Raw genomic sequence first — 19,243 nt, forward strand, 5'->3', positions numbered from 1 at the left:
TGGCCTGTCTCACCATCCACCAGCAGCAAGCTAACCTACCGGTTGGAGTGTCTAACCCCTGGTGGTCAGTACATGTCATAGCGAGCAGCTGAGCAGCCTTAGCATATCATTAGCACATTATGCTTTGACTGGTTGAACGGACGACCGGAAACTTAGCATGTTAGGCTTTTATTATATAGGATGGTACTCTTTTGGTATCGGAGTAACTGGCCCCAGAGAATGAGTTGGGAAGTTCTTCATTGTTTTTGCAGATCACAGTTCTAGGTGGCATCATGGTCCTCAACCTGAAGCTCTTTCTTCAGTTTCTTTATTTTTAAATTACTTTTTTATCCTTACCTGAGGATATTTTTTCCATTGATTTTTAGAGAGAATGGAAGAGAGAGGGAGAGACAGAGAGAAACACCAATGTGAGAGAGACACATTGATTGGTTGCCTTCTGCATGTCCCTGTCCAGGGCTGGGAGACTGCAACTGAGTTATGTGCCCTTGACTAGAATTGAACCCTGGGATCCTTCTATCTGTAGGCAGATGCTGTATTCACTGAGCCAAACTGGCTAGGACTTCAGTATTTCTTATGTTGTGAGTGTGCTGGGTACAGATTCTCTCAGCTTTTGTTTGTCTAGAAATGTCTTTATTTGCCCTTCAGTGTTGAGGGATATTTTTGCTGGTTATAAAATTCTAGGTTGACAGTTGTTTCTTTTAGCCCTTTAAAGAAGTTTCTCTAGCCCGGCCGTTATGGCTCAGTGGTTGAGCGTTGACCTAGGAACCAGGAGGTCATGGGTTCGATTCCTGGTCAAGGGCACATGCCCCAGTTGCAGGCTCCATCCCCAGTAGGGGGCATGCAGGAGGCAGCCAGTCCATGATTCTCATCATGGATGTTTCTGTCTCACTCTCTTTCCCTCTCCCTTTCTCTCTGATATCAATAAAAAAATATTAAAAAAAAAATAAAGAAGTTTCTCCATCATCTCCCATAGTGTGTTGTTTCTGGTGAGAAGTCAGTTGTCATTCTTATTGTTCACCTGACATCTTTTCCTGCTGTGTTTTAAGATATTTTATTTATTTTTATTAAGTAAGTAAATTCTCTATTTCTATAAACTTTTTTTCTTTTTCAGTTTGATGGTAATTTTCTAAGTTTGGTGTTTTAGTATTTATCCTTCCTGGGATTTACTTCAGTCCGTGGCTCTCTGGGTTGGCGTACGTAATCAGCTTTGGAAACTTTTGGGCTGTTGTCTCACTCTCCTTTCCTCTTGGCAGTCCAGTGACATCTATTTTAGATTGTTTGATTTTTCTCCCACAGGTGCTGAGCGTGGCTGTATTTTAAAAATTATTTTCTCTCACTGTTTACATGAGTATTTTCTGTATTCATTTTGTTATTAATTCTATCCAGTGACATTTAATTCCAGGTATTATATTTTTAATTTTGGCATTTCCTTTTGGTTCTTTTTTCAAGTTCACAAGTCTCTGCTAATTTTCTACCTACTCATCCCTTCTGCCCTGTTTTCCCCAAAGTCCTTTAACATATTTATAATGGTGTTTTGAAGTTGTCATCTGTCAGTTGCAGCATACAGTCATTTGTGGGTTCTGTAGATTGTTTTTTTCTCTTGATCATGGTTCACATTTTTCTACTTTGCATGTCTAGTAACTTTGTTGTATAATGGACATTGTGGATAGTACATTCTAAAGACTCCGTTTTAGGTTATCTTCCCTTAAAGAGTATTAAGTTTTGTTATGGCCGGCTGTTAAATTACTGGGAGAGCATCTTGATCCTGTGAAGCTTTTCAAGGGTGGATCTGTTTGGTTTTTGCCCTATGTTTTAGGGCACAGCCCTTAGTTCTGGAACATGGTTTTTACTCCCAAGCCATGGCCCTTCTGGGGTTTTAATGGAAAACCTTTCTAATATGGCAGAACAGAAAATCCAAAATTTGTCACCCAGTGTTGGACAACTGTTGAAATCTTTTTCATCTCACAACAGCTGCTTTCTGCCTGGTCAGGTGTGTATGGGTTTGTGTATATCTCTCTCTTTCTCAGCTGTTTTGCTTTATTGAGGTATAATTAACCAATAAAATTGTAAGATATTTAAAGTACATCATAATTTTATATACATGTACATACATTGTGAAAGGATTCTTCCTATCTAGTTAATTATATCCATTGCCTCACATAGTTTGTGTGTGTGAGAACATTGAAGTTATATCCTCTTAGCAAATTTCAGTTATACAACACAGTTTCATCAGCTACAGTCCCCATTTGGTCCTCAGACCATATTCATCTCATAGCTGAATGTTCATACCTTTACCAACCTCTTTCTACCCCCACCCCCCATCCCTGGCAGCCACTCCCTACTCTGTTTCTATGAGTTTGACTTTTTTTCCATTTGATTTCTTGGCATGTTATCTCACCATGTGCAGCTGAGGAGTCAGCCAAGGATTTGGGAGGAATTTTAATGAAGATTTTGAGGCTTTTTCCCTTTTTGTTTTTGTTAATCCTCACCCAATGTTATTTTCTCCACTGATTTTCAGAGAGAGTAGAAGGGAAAGAAGGGGTGTGTGTGTGTGTGGAGAGAGAGAAACGTTAATGTGAGAGAGACAACCCAGATATGTGCCCTTGACTGGGATTGAATTTGTGTGGGTTGGTGCTCTAACCACTGACCAATATCGGCCAGGGTGGGATTTTCCCTTTTTTTGGGGGGGGAGGGGATTCCCTTCTTTGTTCAGTTTCCCCTTCAGTTTTTAGCCATTCTGTAGCCCTGACCTCTGACATTTTTCCTGCAGTCGTATGCTGTGTAAGTGTGGTCTGACCTAAGCACTGTTGCCCCCCTCTGTGAGCAGTGTGTGTGGGGTGCCCTCAGTGTCGAGCTCATATTTCTGTTTCCTTCTTCCCTTGATTCTGGGGATAGTAAGAGCAGACAGTTCCTTGAGGAAGCTTTGCTGTGAACAGGGATTGGAAAAATGTCTGTGGGGCAGGGTGTGTGCGTGTGCACACAGACGGGAGGGAGGGCACTGGAGATTCCTGCGGGAGAAGCATTAGAAGGTGTGAGGGGAGGGCCTGCAGTGTGGGGAAGGGGCTGGCCTTTGGGAGCCCAGGACCCTTTTCCATCATGGCAGGAGGGGAGGCAGGGAATAGGAGAGGTCCCAGTTGAGACCGTCTCCTTTTCTATGGATTCAGGGGGTATGCATGCTGGAGGGTGAAGGAGAGAGTAGAAGGAAGAACGGGGTTGTTGTATTAGTTATCTATTGCAGCAGACCATGCAGTGATGAGTGGCTTAAAACAACCATCTTGTTTCCGGTCATGAGTCTGTGGGTGGAGCCCAGCTGGGGTTGGGTTCAGCCAGATGGCTCCTCTCCACTTCCGTATATGATCAGGACCTTGGCTGGGGGTGCAGGCCTCTGCAGGGCCCTGGGCCTTCACACACTGGTCACCGGAGCCCAAGAGACTGAGGGTGGGCTCTGTGAAGCCTCTTGAAGCCGAGGCTCAGGACTGCACCTGCTCCTCACCGTGCCTCCTCCGTGGCTGCAGCAGGTCCAGGAGTCCCAGGACGGGCAGGTGGACTCACTTCTCGGTGAAAGGCTGTACACATTGTGCTTATCTGACATTTGTCGCAATTGTCTGAAGAGGGAAACTAGCTCCCTCTTGAGGTTTGTGGCCATTAATTTAAAATGAGTGAAACTCAAGCCACTCATTCCTCAGGGAAGCCTTCTCTGACCAACAACACTCACTGGGCACTTCCTGTTTGCCAGGCAGGTGCTGAGCATTTGATAGATTATCTTGTTTCATGTTTGCATTGACCTTGGAGGTATATACTTTCATCATCCGCATTTTACAGCCGGGGAGACGGAGACACAGAGAGTTTAAGAAACTTAGGCCAGTAAGTGGTGGGGCTGAGCATCCAGCCAGGCAGGTGCACCTGGAGTTGAGGCTCAGCCCCCAGGCACACCACCTTGTAGGAGTCACGTCTTCCCCTCCCTGGGCATCATGAGAGCTAACGTACCCCAGGCACTCCGGGTCAGGCCTGCTTCCAAGCACAGGACTTAGCCTCAGTCAGTCCTCACACCCACCCTAGGAGGGCAGTATTTTTAGCCCTGTCTACAGAGAGGCCCCAAGGCACAGGAACTGGGTGGTCTGTCCTCAGCACTGGAAGATAGGATGTTCCGGGCTGTGCGCCTGCCCGCCATCTCCCTCCCAGTGGGCTGCGGTGGAGGCCTGCAGGACCTGTCTTCTCTGCTAGAGGTCAGGCTCTGTTCGGCCATTCTCTCTCCCATGCCCCTGGGCTGCTGGTGGCAGTCAGACAGACCTTATGGAGCTCCTCTTCAGGAATTGACTCCTCTTCTGTCTGTCAGCCCACTGACTGCTTCATTTTTCTCATTCAGGGTTTTTTCACATTTCCTAAAATCCACCCTTTTAAAGTGTACAATTCAGTAACTTTTAGTGTATTTACAAGTTTGTGCAGCCATCACCAACTCCAGAATATTTGTCACCCCACAAAGAAACCATGGCTCCATTTGAAGACTGCACCTCTCTCTCCCCAGCCTCAATCCCCTCGAGCCTGTGAGACCCTGCTCTGTCTCTTTCTTGGCTCTGCCGGTGGCCTCCCTGCCCCGTGCAGCCAGGGCAGTACCTTCCTGTTATCTCTCTCCACCGTCATCAGTCCTTCTGCACCTGTGTGGATACCTCCTTTTCCTCTTTATCGACTGGGCCAGAATCTGGTGTCATGTGGAGATGGAGAACATAGACTTTGCTGAGCCCACCTGGGTTCAAGTTCTAGAACTGACATTTATTAACCTCGTGACCTGGGCCAGTCCCGGGACTTTGCCCTGTGGGCGAGGCTTTGGTGAGCTGCCGTTCCCACCGAGCTGCACCGAGCACGGGTGTAGCACTCTGGAGTATGTGTCTCTTGTCTGCTGGACTGGGAGGTGTCTTTTCTCTCACCCAGCAGTTCTGTGTCCAAGTGAAGAAAAGCTGGGAAGCACTTGCTGTGCATGAAGATACATGTCTAGAAGTCCAGGCAGCCTCGCTTGTAATAGTAATAAGTCAGGGACGGCCTGGGAGGCCTCGCAGGGATGCAGTGCCTGCCAAATCCAAAATGAAAGCTACCTGTGTCAGTATAGATGATTTCCTGAAATTCAAAGTTGATCTTAAAACACTTGGAGAGCACATGTATGTGTTATAAAAGTATATTCTTTTTAAAAAATATTTTTATTGATTTGAGAGAGGGGGAGAGAGAGAGAGAGAAACATCAATGATGAGAATCACTGATCAGCTGCCTCCTGCACGCCCCCTACTTGGGGATCAAGCCCTTGACCAGAATCGAACCTGGGACCCTTCAGTCCGCAAGCGGACGCTCTATCCACTGAGCCAAACCAGTCAGGGCTAAAAGTATATTCTTAAAACAGTGCATTACTTATAAACACACGAGCAGTGACAGAATGCAATTATGATGCTGCAAGTTAATGATTACCTTTAGGAGGAAGGGAATGGAATGGGTGTCAGTTTCTCAATGTATTAGAAATGTGTGGTTTTTAAAACTAGGCATATGTGAACAATTCTTAACATTTATTAAATCTCAGTATATGGGTATTTGTCATACTCTTCTGTGGATCTTTTTGTATTTTTAATTTTTTTCATAATTTAAAATAATATTTCAAACCAGATTATTATAATGTGATTTTCTAAAAGATGTGTAAACAGACTCGTGTGAATCCTGAGGAAGGACTCAGGAGAGCTTGATGTGAATGTTGTGGTTGAATTTTGGATTGAAGAGCTGGCAGGACTTTGCCAAGTAGGGAGGTGGGAGGAGGGGCGTTCCAGGCAGTGGGGGCCACGTGCAGCGCGTCAGCTATGGGAGACCCTCAGCATGTTTAGGTAGTGGTAAGTGTTGGTATGGTTAGAGCAGGGGTCCTCAAACTACGGCCCGCGGGCCACATGCAAATACAAATATTGTATTTGTTCCCGTTTTGTTTTTTTACTTCAAAATAAGATATGTGCAGTGTGCATAGGAATTTATTCATAGTTTTTTTTTAAACTATAGTCCGGTCCTCCAACGGTCTGAGGGACAGTGAACTGGCCCCGTTTAAAAAGTTTGAGGAGCCCTGGGTTAGAGAGAGGGCTGGGAGGAGGAAACAACCACACTGTGTCCTGTCCCCCTTCCAGTGCCCTCGGGTAGAGGCTCACAGGAGAAGGACACTGTGCTCTTTGTCCCCTTTCCCTCTTTCCTGCCTTTTTTGGGAGTGAGTATTTTTATGATTCTATTTGGGCCTTTGTCTATCTTTCATGTCTCCATTTAACATGTCTGATCTTTTCTCTAGGTTTTTGAAGATATGGAATACAGTTAGGACAACTGTTTAAATGTCTCTGTTTATTCTATCATTTGTGTCATTTCTGGGTTAGTTTTGATTGATTTTTCTCTTCATTATAGTTCATGTTTTCTTCCTTGTATGTCTGGTTATTTATTTATTTATTTATTTATTTATTGTGAATCCTCACCCAAGGATATTTTTCCATTAATTTTTTTTAAGAGAGGGTAGAAGGGAGGAGGAGAGACAGAGAGAGACAGAAGCATTGATGTGAGAGAGACACATCGATTGGTTGCCTCCTGCCTGCGACCTTCACTGATGCTCTATCCACTGAGCCAAACTGCCAAGACACTGAATTTATTGTGTTGAATGCTGGATATTTTTGTATTTCTATACATATTTGTGACCTTTTTTCTGAGATGTGGCTAAATTACTTGGAAACAGTTTGATTCTGGTGGGTCTTACTTTTAAGCTTTGTTAGGTGAGGCCAGAGTAATGTTTAGTCTAGCAGTGGTCAGCAAACCACGGCTCGCGAGCCACATGCAGCTCTTTGGCCCCTTGAGTGTGGCTCTTCCACAAAATACCACGTGTGGGTGCGCACGTACAGTGCCATTGAAACTTCATGGCCCATGCGCAGAAGTCGGTATTTTGTGGAAGAGCCACACTCAAGGGGCCAAAGGGCTGCATGTGGCTTGCAAGCCTCAGTTTGCCAACCACTGGTAGGGCTATTTTGCCCTAGCCAGAGAATTAGGAAGTTTGCACTGTGACTGGAAGGAACAGTGTCCCTGGCTCCCTGTGAGCTTGAGGGTTGTTCCTGGTAGCCCCTTGGGCGCTGCTGTCCTGGCCTGGAGGCTGCCTCACACGCTGCTGTCAGCATCCAGCTGGAGCCTGCACCTCTGTGCCACTGCCCTCCAGTGCTCTGTCCGAACTGAGTGTCAGCGCCTCAGCCTCAAGAGGTGGCTCCCCCTGGCTCCTCTGCTGCACCCAGAGCCATGGTCCTCCCCAGGCAGGGAGCTGGGCAGGGAGAGGGTCCTCTCGTTTCCCTTCTGTCTGGGATGGCTCTTCCTCATTGCCTGGTGTTCATTTTCTTGAAAACTGTTCCATATATTTTAACCTTTAATTTTTTTTTAGCTGTTGCAGTGGGAAGGTAAATTTGTTCCATGTAGCAAAAAGATCAAAAACAGGTTTTAGAATGAAGGTATAAAGTGACTTTTAAAATAGCCATGGACCTAGGAGAATGCTGACCCCCATTGTGGTGGGAGAGAGAGCAGAGGTGGCCTTTTCTTGGGTGGTCATCAGGAAATTCATGGGTCCAGGGAAGGAAATGCTGAAGACTAGTTTCCAATGGTGAAATCATGACTTTCATGCAAGTACCAAGTGAGCTTCCCAGGCTCCAGGTGTCCATGCTTTTGCTGGAGACGTGGAGTCAGTCAGTTCATTGGGCAATGCTGGTCGCCTGATTTGGAAATGGTATGTAGAGGTCACTGTTGGAGATGCTTCTAGACATTGTGATGGATTATCAGTCACCTTGTGACCAGGAATATGCTTTTTTCTTTTTTCTCTTTTAGAGAGAGAGAGAGAGAGAGAGAGAGAGAGAGAGAGAGAGAGAGAAAGAAAGAAAGAAAGAAATAGAGAGAGGGGCTGAGGGGAGAGAGAAACATAGTTTTGTTGTTCCACTTATTTATGCATTCATTGGCTGTTTCTTTTAAAATATATATTTTTTTGTTTATTTCAGAGAGGAAGGAAGAGGAAGAGAGAAAGAGAAACATCAATGATGAGAGAGAATCCTTGATCGGCTGCCTTAAGTCTATAACCTGGGCAGGTGCCCTGACGGGGTGGAACTGTGACCTCCTGATTCATAGGTCGACACTCAACCACTGAGCCATTCCAGCCTCATTGGCTGATGCTTGAATGTGCCCTGACCGGGGATTGAACTGGCAACCTTGGTGTATTGGAACAATGTTCTAATCAATTGAGCTATCCAGCCAGGCCAGGAATGTGCATTTCTTGAGGAGATAGTGTAAAGTTACTAGACTGACCCTAGCCGGTTTGGCTCAGTGGATAGAGCGTCGGCTTGTGAGCCAAAGGGTCCCAGGTTTGATTCCAGTCAAGGGCACGCAAGCAGGCTCCTCCCTGGCCCAGGCCCTGGTTAGGGCTTGTGCAGGCGGCAACTAACCTATGAGTTTCTCTCACATCAATATTTCTGTCTGTCTTTCCCTCTCTTCCACTCTCTCTAAAAATCAATGGAAAAATATCCTCAGGTGAGGATAAAAAATAAATAAATACATACATAAAGTTACTAAAGAGGACAATTCCATAGAGATATTCCCACATCTTTGAAATCTGTGTGTGACATTCCAACCACTGAGCTCATTAACCAGACAACGGATCAGGTGTATGCCATCAGCACCAGGCTCTCTAACACGAATAGAGGCAATGGAGTTTTTCATTTCTTCATCCTGAAATGTTCTGACAATTTGAATACTAAGTAAAGATACTGATTTTTGCTTTCCTTTGATCTACCATTTTGGTAATTTACTTTATAAAAGCAGAACTTAAAATAAGATTTTTCCTTTTTATTTTTCAGGTGAGGCGATTATCAGTCTTACACTGAATGAAAAAAATTTTCTTCAAGTTGCATATACTCCAAGAAAAAACCCCAAATGTTTTTATATTTTGCCTGAATACAAAATTTAAACAAGAAGTTTCCACAGAAGGTAGGATGGTTTTCCTTTTTTATTCTGTTTTACTGTATAATTTGTGCAAATATACTGTATAAGTGGAAGTTTAAAGATGGATGACAGCAGAAATTTAGTTTTGAAGGGTGTGTATAGTCTATTGTCTTTTGGTTGTTTTTTGATCCTCCTGAGTCTAGTTTTGAGGAGCTGTGTTGTGGAGAGACCAAGTTACTTGGCCTCTCCAAGCTGAAGTGTAATCCAAATAAAATGGGGACAGCCATACACCTGTAGTGAGGTACACGTGAGCTAGAGCCCTTACACTGTCATGGGTGCCATCCAGAACACACTGTCCATGTGGAGGATGAAAAAGGGAGGGAAGTGTGGCTAAATGGTTGGGCGTCGACCTAAGAACCAGAAGGTCACGGTTTGATTCCCAGTCAGGGCACATGCCTGGATTGTGGGCTCAATCCCTGTTGTGGGGTGTGCAGGAGGCAGCCAATTCTCACTCATAATTGATGTTTCTCTCTCTCCCTTCCTCTCTGAAATAAATAAAAATATATTTTGAAAAAAAAGGGAGGGAGGGACTCCTATGTCCAGCAGTATTGGGTGTTCCTAAAAAGCTCTCCCATCACACTCCAATTAGGTGCTGGATAAATCACAGTAAATACGATTTCTTGTGATCACTTCGGTGCCCTAAAAATTAAGATACTGTTCTGAAGGCCAAGAGAGGAAAAGAAAAAGAAGCAGTGAGCGTTATGATAGTAACCCTTTGTTCCTTGCTGAAGAAAACATAAACCCTCCTCAGAGAAAAGCACAGTGTAGGCTTTTATTTAATGTATAAAATAATGGATTTTATACATTACATTTATGCAAACTTGAACTTACAATCAGAAAACACATACCATTGTGAGGAAGAATTAGCAAAATTAGATGCCCTGAGTCCTGCACATGTTGAATAGTCAGATGCCGTATCCTATATAATAAAAGCCTAATATGTTAAGTATCCGACTGTTTGACTGTTTGACCAGTCGTTATGATGTGCACTGATCACCAGGGGGCAGATGCTCCAATTGGTAGGTTAGCTTGCTACTGGGGTCTGGCCGATCGAGACTGGGCAAGATGGGCTGGACATGCCCTGAAGCCCTCCCATAGTCCCTCCCCGGCCCTGATTGTTCACCAGTGGGGGGCCTCTAGTGTATCTCCATATATAAAACCCTAATGTGCAAATAGACTGAATTGTGGAACAACCAAACAGCTAGTCGCTATGACGTGTGTTGACCACCAGGGGGTGCACGCAGAACATGGTGGGCATCGGCAGCAGGTGGCAGAGCACAGAACATGGCAGGCGTTGGCCGCGGTGGGATGGTGGAGCAGGTGAGCGGGGACACCAGACCAAGGCGGGGTGCTGGTTGCTGTCATTGGGGCAAGCGTCTGGTGGTTATTGAAAATTCTTTCCTTCTACGCACCACGCTCCCGCCCAGTGCTCTCACCCGCTGCCGGCGATGGCCCTGCTTGCACCCACTGCTGGTGCCGGCCCCAATCGTGCACTGGGCCCCTAGTATATGAAATATTTGAAGAAATACATATAGAATAAAAATTAGTAATGCAAAACAAAGTATCAAAGTGATCCAAGTAGAACTTTCAGAAATGAAAAAAAGTTGAAATAAAAAACTCAAGGGGGTCAGTGGGAGGAGAAAGGGGCATATGTAATACTTTCAACAATAAAGAATTATTTAAAAAAAGAAAACTCAATATATGTGGAGTAGACACATTAAACATGGCAGAAGACAGAATTGTGAACTGGAGTATATGAATGGAGAAGTTACACAGTGTGCAGCCTTGAGAGATGGGAGATGGAAAATGAGAATAATAATGTGTTGTAAATGTGTAGTTGGACTCCCAGAATGGAAGCACACTGTGTCCCAAGCAGTATAAATAAAGAAACATACACCCACGCATTGGAATCGTATAGCATGAAAGACAAAAGGATCTTCAGCTCGCAGGCAGTAGCTTACAATTATTCAGTTGACAACACATGTCTCATGAGTATGACTAGCAGCCATTGAAAGTGGAATAATCCTTCAAAGGGATGCGAGAACATAAATTTCAGTATAGAGAATTGTATATCAGGTATACTTTGCAAGAAAAACATTAGTGTCTTATGTTGTTTATTAATGTTAGGCTATGGTATTTGGACTGCCCCTGTCCTTCCAGCCCTACCCTATGGGAAGCATAAAAATGGTTGGACTCCAGCAGACTGTGCAGTCACTGTGGAGAGCAGGATGGAGTTTCCTCAAACGACTAAAAATGGAACTCCCACTTGACCCAGAAATCCACTTCTAGGAATATATCCCAAGAAGCCAGAAACACCAGTCAGAAAGGATATATGCACCCCTATGTTCATAGCAGCACAATTCACCATAGCTAAGATCTGGAAACAGCCCAAGGGCCATCAGCAGATGAGTGGATTAGGAAACTGTGGTACATACACAATGGAATACTACGATGCTGTAAAAAAGAAGGAACTCTTATCATTCGCAGCAGCATGGATGGACCTGGAGAGCATTATGCTAAGCAAAATAAGCCAGCTGGAGAAAGATAAATAACACATGATCTCACTTATTTGTGGAATATAATGAACAACATAAACTGATGAACAAAAATAGATCCAGAGACAAGCATCGCACAGACCATCTAACCTCAGAGGGAAGCAGGGGAGGATGGGATGGGGGATAAGAGATCAACCAAAGGACTTGTATGCATGCTTATAAACATGACCAGTGACACAGACGGGGGTGAGGGCATGTGCTGGGGGGTGGGAGCGGCTGGGGGGAGGTCATTGGGGGGGAAAGGAGACATATGTAATACTTTAAACAATACAGAGTTTAAATTTTAAAAAATGTTGGACTCCAAAGAAAAAGAAATAAAAGAACTGACAATATAGTAAGGAAGTTCTAGACCAAAATATAACTAAAAATAAGAACTCAGAAAGGTAATTTAAGCACAATGGGATGGAATCTGCCTTTGCCCTGAGGGCATTTGATGATCTGGATAAAGTGGGGCTTTGACTTTAGTGGCCTTGTAGGGTATGAACAGTAGTTAAGATCTCAGTCCTCTCAAAGGAAAGCTTAGAGGAAACCATCCCTGTACTAAATGGGGCGTGGAAGGCTGTATCTATATCCTCTGAGTTAGGGTGAAGTATAGACATGACTGCCCCACTCCATCCCTGCTCCCATCTGGTTATTTTTTTACTAAATGTGGCAGGAAAAAAGTGGGAGAAGGGAACATCTTGTGGTTCTGGGTTAGCCTTTGTGAGGCTCGCTAGCTCAGGTTTACACTGCCTGGTAGTAGTTCAGGGTAATCAAGCATGAATTTAGTGTGTTTTCTAGTTTGGTCATGACTTCAGGTATCCTCTCTGGAGGAAGTCACTGTCATCCTAAGATGCAAAAAAAAATCCTTACAGTTATTTTATAAGGGTATTGTTAGTACACGGACAAAACTGACCAAGCATATCTATATAAAAAAAGCCTAAGCGACCCTTCAACTAGTAGCTATGATGTGCACTGACCACCAGGGGGCAGATGCTCAATGCACAGGTAGGAAACATGGAACAGACTGATGAATCTCAGAGAGAAGAGGGGAGGAGGGAGGGCAGGAAGAGATTAACCAAAGATGTTTGCATACTAGAGGCCTGGTGCACGAATTCTTGCACCAGGCTGGTTTCGGCCCGATCACTGCAGGCCAGGCTGAGGGACCCCACTGGTGCACGAATTCATGCACTGGGCCTCTAATAAGGAAATAAGGCACCATGAGTGAAAACCAATGGAAACAGAGCCTTCAATACTTCAGATTTTGAAATTATCAGGAACAGACTATAAACAAGCATGCTTTTTATTCTTGAGGAAATAAATTATTGCCATAGCCGGTTTGGCTCAGTGGATAGGGCATCAGCCTGTGGACTGAAGGGTCCTGGGTTCGATTCTGGTCAAGGGCATATGCCCAGGTTGTGGACTCAGTCCCCAGTAGGGGGTGTGCAGGAGGCAGTTGATTAATGATTCTCGCTCATCATTGTTTCTGTTTCTCTCTCCCTCCCCTGTCCTGTCTGAAATCAATAAAAATATATTTAAAGAAAGAAAGAAAGAAAATATCTTCGGGAACTATAAAAGGTGATCTACAATATTTGAAAAAGAACCAAATAGATGTCTAGAAATAAAAAATACAATACTGGGTGGGGCAAAAGTAGGTTTACAATTGTACGTGAAACAGTCTTATTCTTGTGTTGTTGTTATTTTTTTATTAATCTGTTTCAAACTTTATTCCCAAGATTCTTCAGCTTAATTAGCTGCAAAGAATGATTTATGTATAAGCAAAAACTGAAAAGAGCTGCAATGTCCAGGTGCATTGGGCTAAAAAATATCAGCGATCTAGATTTTATCAGATCCATAAACAAAATTTGAAAAAGCAGTCATAATACAAAATAGCAGCTCCCAGAAACTTCTTCAAGTTTATCTTCTTCAGTAGTTGACTCAATTCAGTTTGCTTCATTCTTGGAAGCCTCATCAAAATTCTCCACAAGATCACGAGATCTGGAACTTCGTCATCATCATCCTCTCCAGTAGCAAGTGGCGCTTTTCCATCCACAGCTTGTTTGGGCAGAGCTTCAGCCGGTCTCCTTAACTGGCAGACTGTCCGCCCGAGCTGGTTGAAGGTGCTGGGAGCATTTCTGTCAGCTGCTTTGTCTCAGCACAGCCTGTCATGGTGAAAGTGTTCACTGCCAGCGATGCCTGAACTTTAGGGTTGTTAAAGTGGATCACTGTTCCTTGGTTTGTAAACATATTTACCTCTTCAATGCCTGAGATATTGTTTACCCCTAACTTCTTTAAGGAGAACTGAAGTTTTTAATCATCTGCTGTAGCTGTTCTGTGAACCCCCTTCTTTCTACGAGTGTGTTTTCTGTTCCTTTCCCACCAAAGCGCACTTGTGCCTGCAGTTTGGTGAGTTTCTCTTGGTTCATGATAGTTTCTTTCATCTTGTTGGAGAGGAAACAGGGCCGCGCGGGGGATTAAGGCTGATGCTCAGGGGGTCTAGAGCAGACCCCTGAGAATAAGCGCACACATGCAGGGACACAAGATGGCAGCTCTTACTTTTTATTATTTTAATCCTCATCCGAGGATATTTTTCCCATTGATTTTTAGAGAGAGTGGAAGGGAGAGGGGGAGACAGAGTGAAACACCGATATGAGAGAGACACATCAATTGGTTGTCTCCCGCATGCCCCTGGCCAGTGCTGGGAGCATGCAACCGAGATACGTGCCCCTGACCGGAATCGAACCCGGGACCCTTCAGTCCTAGGGCTGATGCTCTATCCTGTGAGCCAAACGGTCAGGACTTTTTGTGTTATTATTAAAAATTATTGTATTTTCCACATAAACATCTATAAACCTACTTTTCCCCACCCTGTATGTGGGTTTAATATCAAATCATTTACAGTAAAGAGGAAGTCATTGAGCCAGAAAACAGGAAATCCCCCAGGAGGAAGCCTGGAGAAGATGATGGGAACACAGAGAGGTAGGCAGCATGGAGGGGAGAGGGAGTTAGAAGCATGCTTGTTTATAGTCCGTTTATGATCATTTGAGGCTCACGATGGAGGTTTTAGCCAAACCAATAAATCAGAAAAATGGGAAAAAAGATAAAAGAATTTGAATGAAAGAAACAAAACTGTTGTCATTCACTGATGATATGATTGTATATGAGGAAAGCCCGAAACAATCTACAGATAACTTCACTCAGTGATCGTGTAGGAAGTTGCTGGATATAAAATCAGCTTATAAAAGTAGTATCATATACCACCAGTGAACACATTGCCCTGAAAAAGCCATGCGTATAGTGGCATCATAAACAAAAGTACCTAGGAATAAATCTAATGAAAAACGTGAAACCTCTGTGGAAAACATGGTAAGTTTTTAGAGAAATTAAAGAAGACTTTAGTAAACGGACAGATACACCCCGGTTTTGGATTGGAAAACTCATTGTTGTAAATGTGCCAGTTTTCCCAAAACCCATCTAGAAATACATCATTAATTTCAATTACAAACCCCAGGGTGTGTGTGTGTGTGTGTGGAGACAGAGTCGGAGGTTGGAATTGACAAGCTGACTTTAAAATAAGTGAAATGAAGGGATCCATAAAACGCAAGACAGTTTTGAAGAATTCCAATTCATTCTATGGATAAAAGATCTGGTTGAGACCTGGTTTTGAAAGGCTGGAGTGCTGGTGTTCTGGTTTTGGTGGGATGCCCAGCAGTCCTGGTTTGCCCAGGTCAGTCCTAGGTTTTGCCTGTGGCCCTGGTCTCATTAGCAGCACATCCTTTTGTCACGAGCGCCTTGGGAAGTCTCCTGCTGTTTCTGGGAAGGATGGACCACTTTAGTTTTTGTGTTTCGTTGTTAGAGTTGCACACATTTTTTCAAATATCCAGCTCCACACCAAGGAATAGCATCTGCTGGCGGCAAGTAAATGGTGGTCAGGATGGAGCACCAGGCAGCACCAAGCCCACACCTGCCTGCGTGGGGCGGGGGGCTCTTCATGCAGGGGAGTCACAGCACGTAGCCGTCTTAGCCTCCTCCCCTCTTGCTGTGTTTAACATGAGCAGCCACATGGGTGGCTGTTGTACTCCGCCTGTTAAAACTGATGTTAAAAGGGGAGGGAATGAGCCCTGGTTGGTGTTTTTCAGTCTCACCCTGTACAATGCACCCAGAGGTTGCTGCTGCTTCGATTCCCGGTCCGGACACATACCTAGGTTGTGGGTTCAGGGAGTATACAGGAGGCAACCTATCCATGTTTTTCTCAGACATCAGTGTTTCTCTCAGCCCCCCAGCCCCTTCCCCTCTCTCTAAAATCAGTAAAATAAAAAAAATCCTCAGGTGAGGATTGAAACAAAAAGAAAAAGGGGGGGGGGGAATGAACACTAGTTGAGCTTATAATACGTGTCAGTGATATTACATCTCTTTTCCCAATTCAGTAAATTCAGGTATTGGTTGAGCACTTATTATATGCATGGTGTCTGGCTTCACTCTGTAACCTTTTGGAGAAAACGTGATCATTTTATAGGTGAAAACGCTAAATAAAGCTCAGGGGGGCTTAGAAACTTGCTCAGGTTGTATTAAGGGACAGACTGAGCTGCAACAAAAAGGTCCCAAGAAGCAGTGGCTTAAACGAGGGGGGACTGCACTTCTCTCCCACGTCGTTTGGTCTGGCAGCTCCTGCCTCAGCCTCGGGCTTTCACTCGTGGAGTCAGGGTGCTCTGCTTCTTGCAACCCCCCGGAGGCAGGTGGGCCAGCAGGACCCAGGAGCTCACACCAGGAAGGCCTGTGGCTCCAAGGTCACTTCTACGCCCAGCCCTCTGCCCAGAGCTTCATCACCTGACTAGCTGGCTGCAAGGGGAGGCTGGGAAAATCAGGCTTAAGGAGGTGGCCAAGTGCCCGCCTAAACCCCTGTCACTATTGAAGAAAGGGGCAACAAAAGCTGGGCACAACCAGTCTTCCACACCTGCTGAGTCACGCGGATGGGAGCTGTGGGGACCCTGTCCCTTTGCTCCCACATGCTCGGCTCCTTGCCCTGCTTGCCCCCCGGACCCCTTCCCGTCTCAGCCTTTAAGAACTTGTATCAAGTTTGTTTACTGGTTGATGTGTTGAACCCACAGAGCATGTCGGCTGCATGTCCAACCTGAAGCTGTGACCCAGGGTTATAGGGCTGAGAGAGACAGCCCGCCCTAAAGCAGCGCTCAGCCTGTGGTGGAGACATCCAGGTGGAGCCCAGGCCTGTTGCAGAGGCTGATTCTGCCTTTGCACTGGGCTTGGATGGTGTTTCCAGGAGGCTGGATCAGCGGTCACCAGCTGGTGGTCCGCAAGGTCCAAAAGGTTGGCAACCACTGGGCTAGATGGTTCAGGCTTGCTTCGAATGCATGAGCATAGATAGTATAAATTACTGTTTTATAATCATTTTAATTTACCTCTGTGTTAGTGGCTATTTCTTCTTCTATTTTTTAAAATATATTTTTATTGATATCAGAGAAGAAGGGAGAGGGAGAGAGAGAGAAACATCAATGATGAGAGAGAATCATTGATTGGTTGTCTCCTGCACACCCCCTACTGGGGATCAAGCCCGCAACCCGGGCATGTGCCCTTGACCAGAATCGAACCTGGGACCCTTGAGTCCACAGGCCGACGCTCTATCCACTAAGCCAAACCTGCTAGGGCTATTTCTTCTTTTCACTTCTTTTAATTTTTTTGTGTTGTGTATGTTTTGTTAATCCTCACCTGAGGATATATTATTTCATTTATTTTTTCAGAGTGGGAGGGAGGGGGAGAGACAGAGAGTGAAGTCGATGGGAGAGAGGCACATTGATTGGTTGCCTCCTGCATGTGTCCCGTCTGGGGCCAGGGGTCGAGCTTGCAACTGAGGTACACATATCCTTGACCGGAATCGAACCTGGGACCCTTCAGTCCATGGGCTGACGCCCCAACTGCTGAGTCAAACCAGCTAGGGCTTCACTTCTGATTTTGGATTGTTATTCATCTCTTTCAATTAGGCCATTTTGGGGGTCTCTCCCCCGGTTTAGACCTGGTCTCATTTGTTAATCAGTCGATTGTACAAATATTCACTGCTCCCCAGGGACTTGCGTCACCATTTTTTCCAAGCCATGTAGAGTCCCAGTCTGTGCTGGTAAAGGGTGACCATTGCTCTTTGGGAGAGTAGGGCTTGTCCATCCAGTGCAAACACTTCCTTCATGTTGGATGCAAGCTCCCGTGTGATGCCACTGAAGGTGGGCTCTGGGGAGGCACACACTCAGCTCTGCGAGCCGTGCCCGCCGCCCAGCACCACTGAGCCTGTTCTCTTTCCTCCTCTCCTTGGCAGTCAGGATCTGTGAGGGCACCAGGTGCGGCCACTCTTCCAGGCTCTTTAGGTGGGTAACTCAGTCCTCACAGCAGTTTCAAGAGTCGGGGATGCTCACTGTTCCCAGTACAAGGGGTCACATAACTGGCTTCAGGTCACACAGCCGATCCAGGACTTTGATTGTCAATCTTTTAGATTCTAATTTCTCTTAGCAACAGTCTGTACTTCGTGTTCTTTTGTGAAGGGCTTGTTTGGAACTACATGATCACATGGCAGCATTTCTCTTTGGGCCCTACCTTCAGTGTGAAGATCAGCTGACCAGAAAGAGTAAATAGAGATGTGGAGCTTGAAGTTCCTTTCGGTGGCTGTTGAATAAGCGTCTGGAAGATGTTGGTGATACTTCGCTAGGCGCTCCAGAGAGCCTGGTGGGCGGAGGCGTTGTCAGGGTGTGGCAGGAGTCTGACGTCTCACTGTTGGTGCGGGGCCTGCAGTCTCATGACGACCTGAGGGGTGGGGATGCCGTGGATGTGTCACTGGGAAGGAGAGCGAGAGCTCCCTGCGGGTGGGGCAGTGTGCGGTGCTGGAGGGTGCTGGGACGTGAGGAGCGTTTGGAGAAGGAGTGCAGTATTTTCTGGGAGCATTCCTTTGACATTGAAATTAGCTGCAGTGCCATTGGGATAAACTTTTAAAGGAAGCCACAGATGCGATCAGTATTTCTTGAAATGCATAGATAACGGATGGAAACGGAAATGTCCTTATACAGGGATTTTTGACTTGATGGCATAGCAGAATGTGCTGATGTGAGCTCATGAGCTATGGTTTAAGTTAATGGTTGTAAGAGTAACCTACTTTTATTTCATGTGTCACGTGGTGGTGGTGAAATAATAGAGATCCTCAAATGCTGGTCTGTAATATGAGTGAAATGAACAAAATAAATGTAATGAGGTGAGTTTTCCTTAAAACTATATTTTTTCAAAGTGAGACATTATCCTTAATCCTGAAATGATGGCTTTCCTTTTTTTGATATTTAAAAGTCATTATTTTCTGAAATGAAGGTAATTGTAGAGGGTAGTTTATTTTTTCCCTTTCTTTTCCTTTTCTCTTTTGTGTCTCTTTTTTTCTCTCTCTCTTTCTCTGCAGCCAGTCCTCAAACCCGGCACTGCTATGTCAGCCACACTCACGTGACACTCTAAATCAGCGGTTCTCAACCTGTGGTTCGAGACCCCTTTGGCGGTCGAACGGCCCTTTCACAAGGGTCACCTAGGACCATCCTGCATATCAGATATTTACATTATGATTCATAACAGTAGCAACATTACAGTTATGAAGTCGCAACGAAAATAATTTTATGGTTGGGTCACAACATGAAGAACTGTATTTAAAGGGC

The 19,243-nt window shown here is 45.1% G+C and overlaps 1 protein-coding gene and 1 pseudogene across 2 annotated transcripts in view; one reads left to right on the forward strand and one right to left on the reverse strand.

The window, feature by feature from the left end:
• The first annotated feature begins 6,309 nt into the window (after positions 1 to 6,309).
• PPP6R2 (protein phosphatase 6 regulatory subunit 2) overlaps positions 6,310 to 19,243 on the forward strand; it is a 45,367-nt gene continuing 32,433 nt past the window's right edge. The window contains exons 1-2 of one of the 2 annotated variants that reach the window (XM_015568735.1): positions 6,310 to 6,378; positions 8,877 to 9,006. The gene's annotated coding sequence lies outside the window, so the exon portion shown is untranslated. The remainder of the gene's footprint in view (positions 6,379 to 8,876; positions 9,007 to 19,243) is intronic. The other variant, XM_006771085.2, reaches the window with a different exon arrangement.
• LOC102763826 lies at positions 13,272 to 14,079 on the reverse strand (annotated as a pseudogene).

Source organism: Myotis davidii, unplaced genomic scaffold (genome assembly GCF_000327345.1).
Source record: "Myotis davidii unplaced genomic scaffold, ASM32734v1 scaffold845, whole genome shotgun sequence".
In the NCBI taxonomy this organism is placed as follows: Eukaryota; Metazoa; Chordata; class Mammalia; order Chiroptera; family Vespertilionidae; genus Myotis; species Myotis davidii.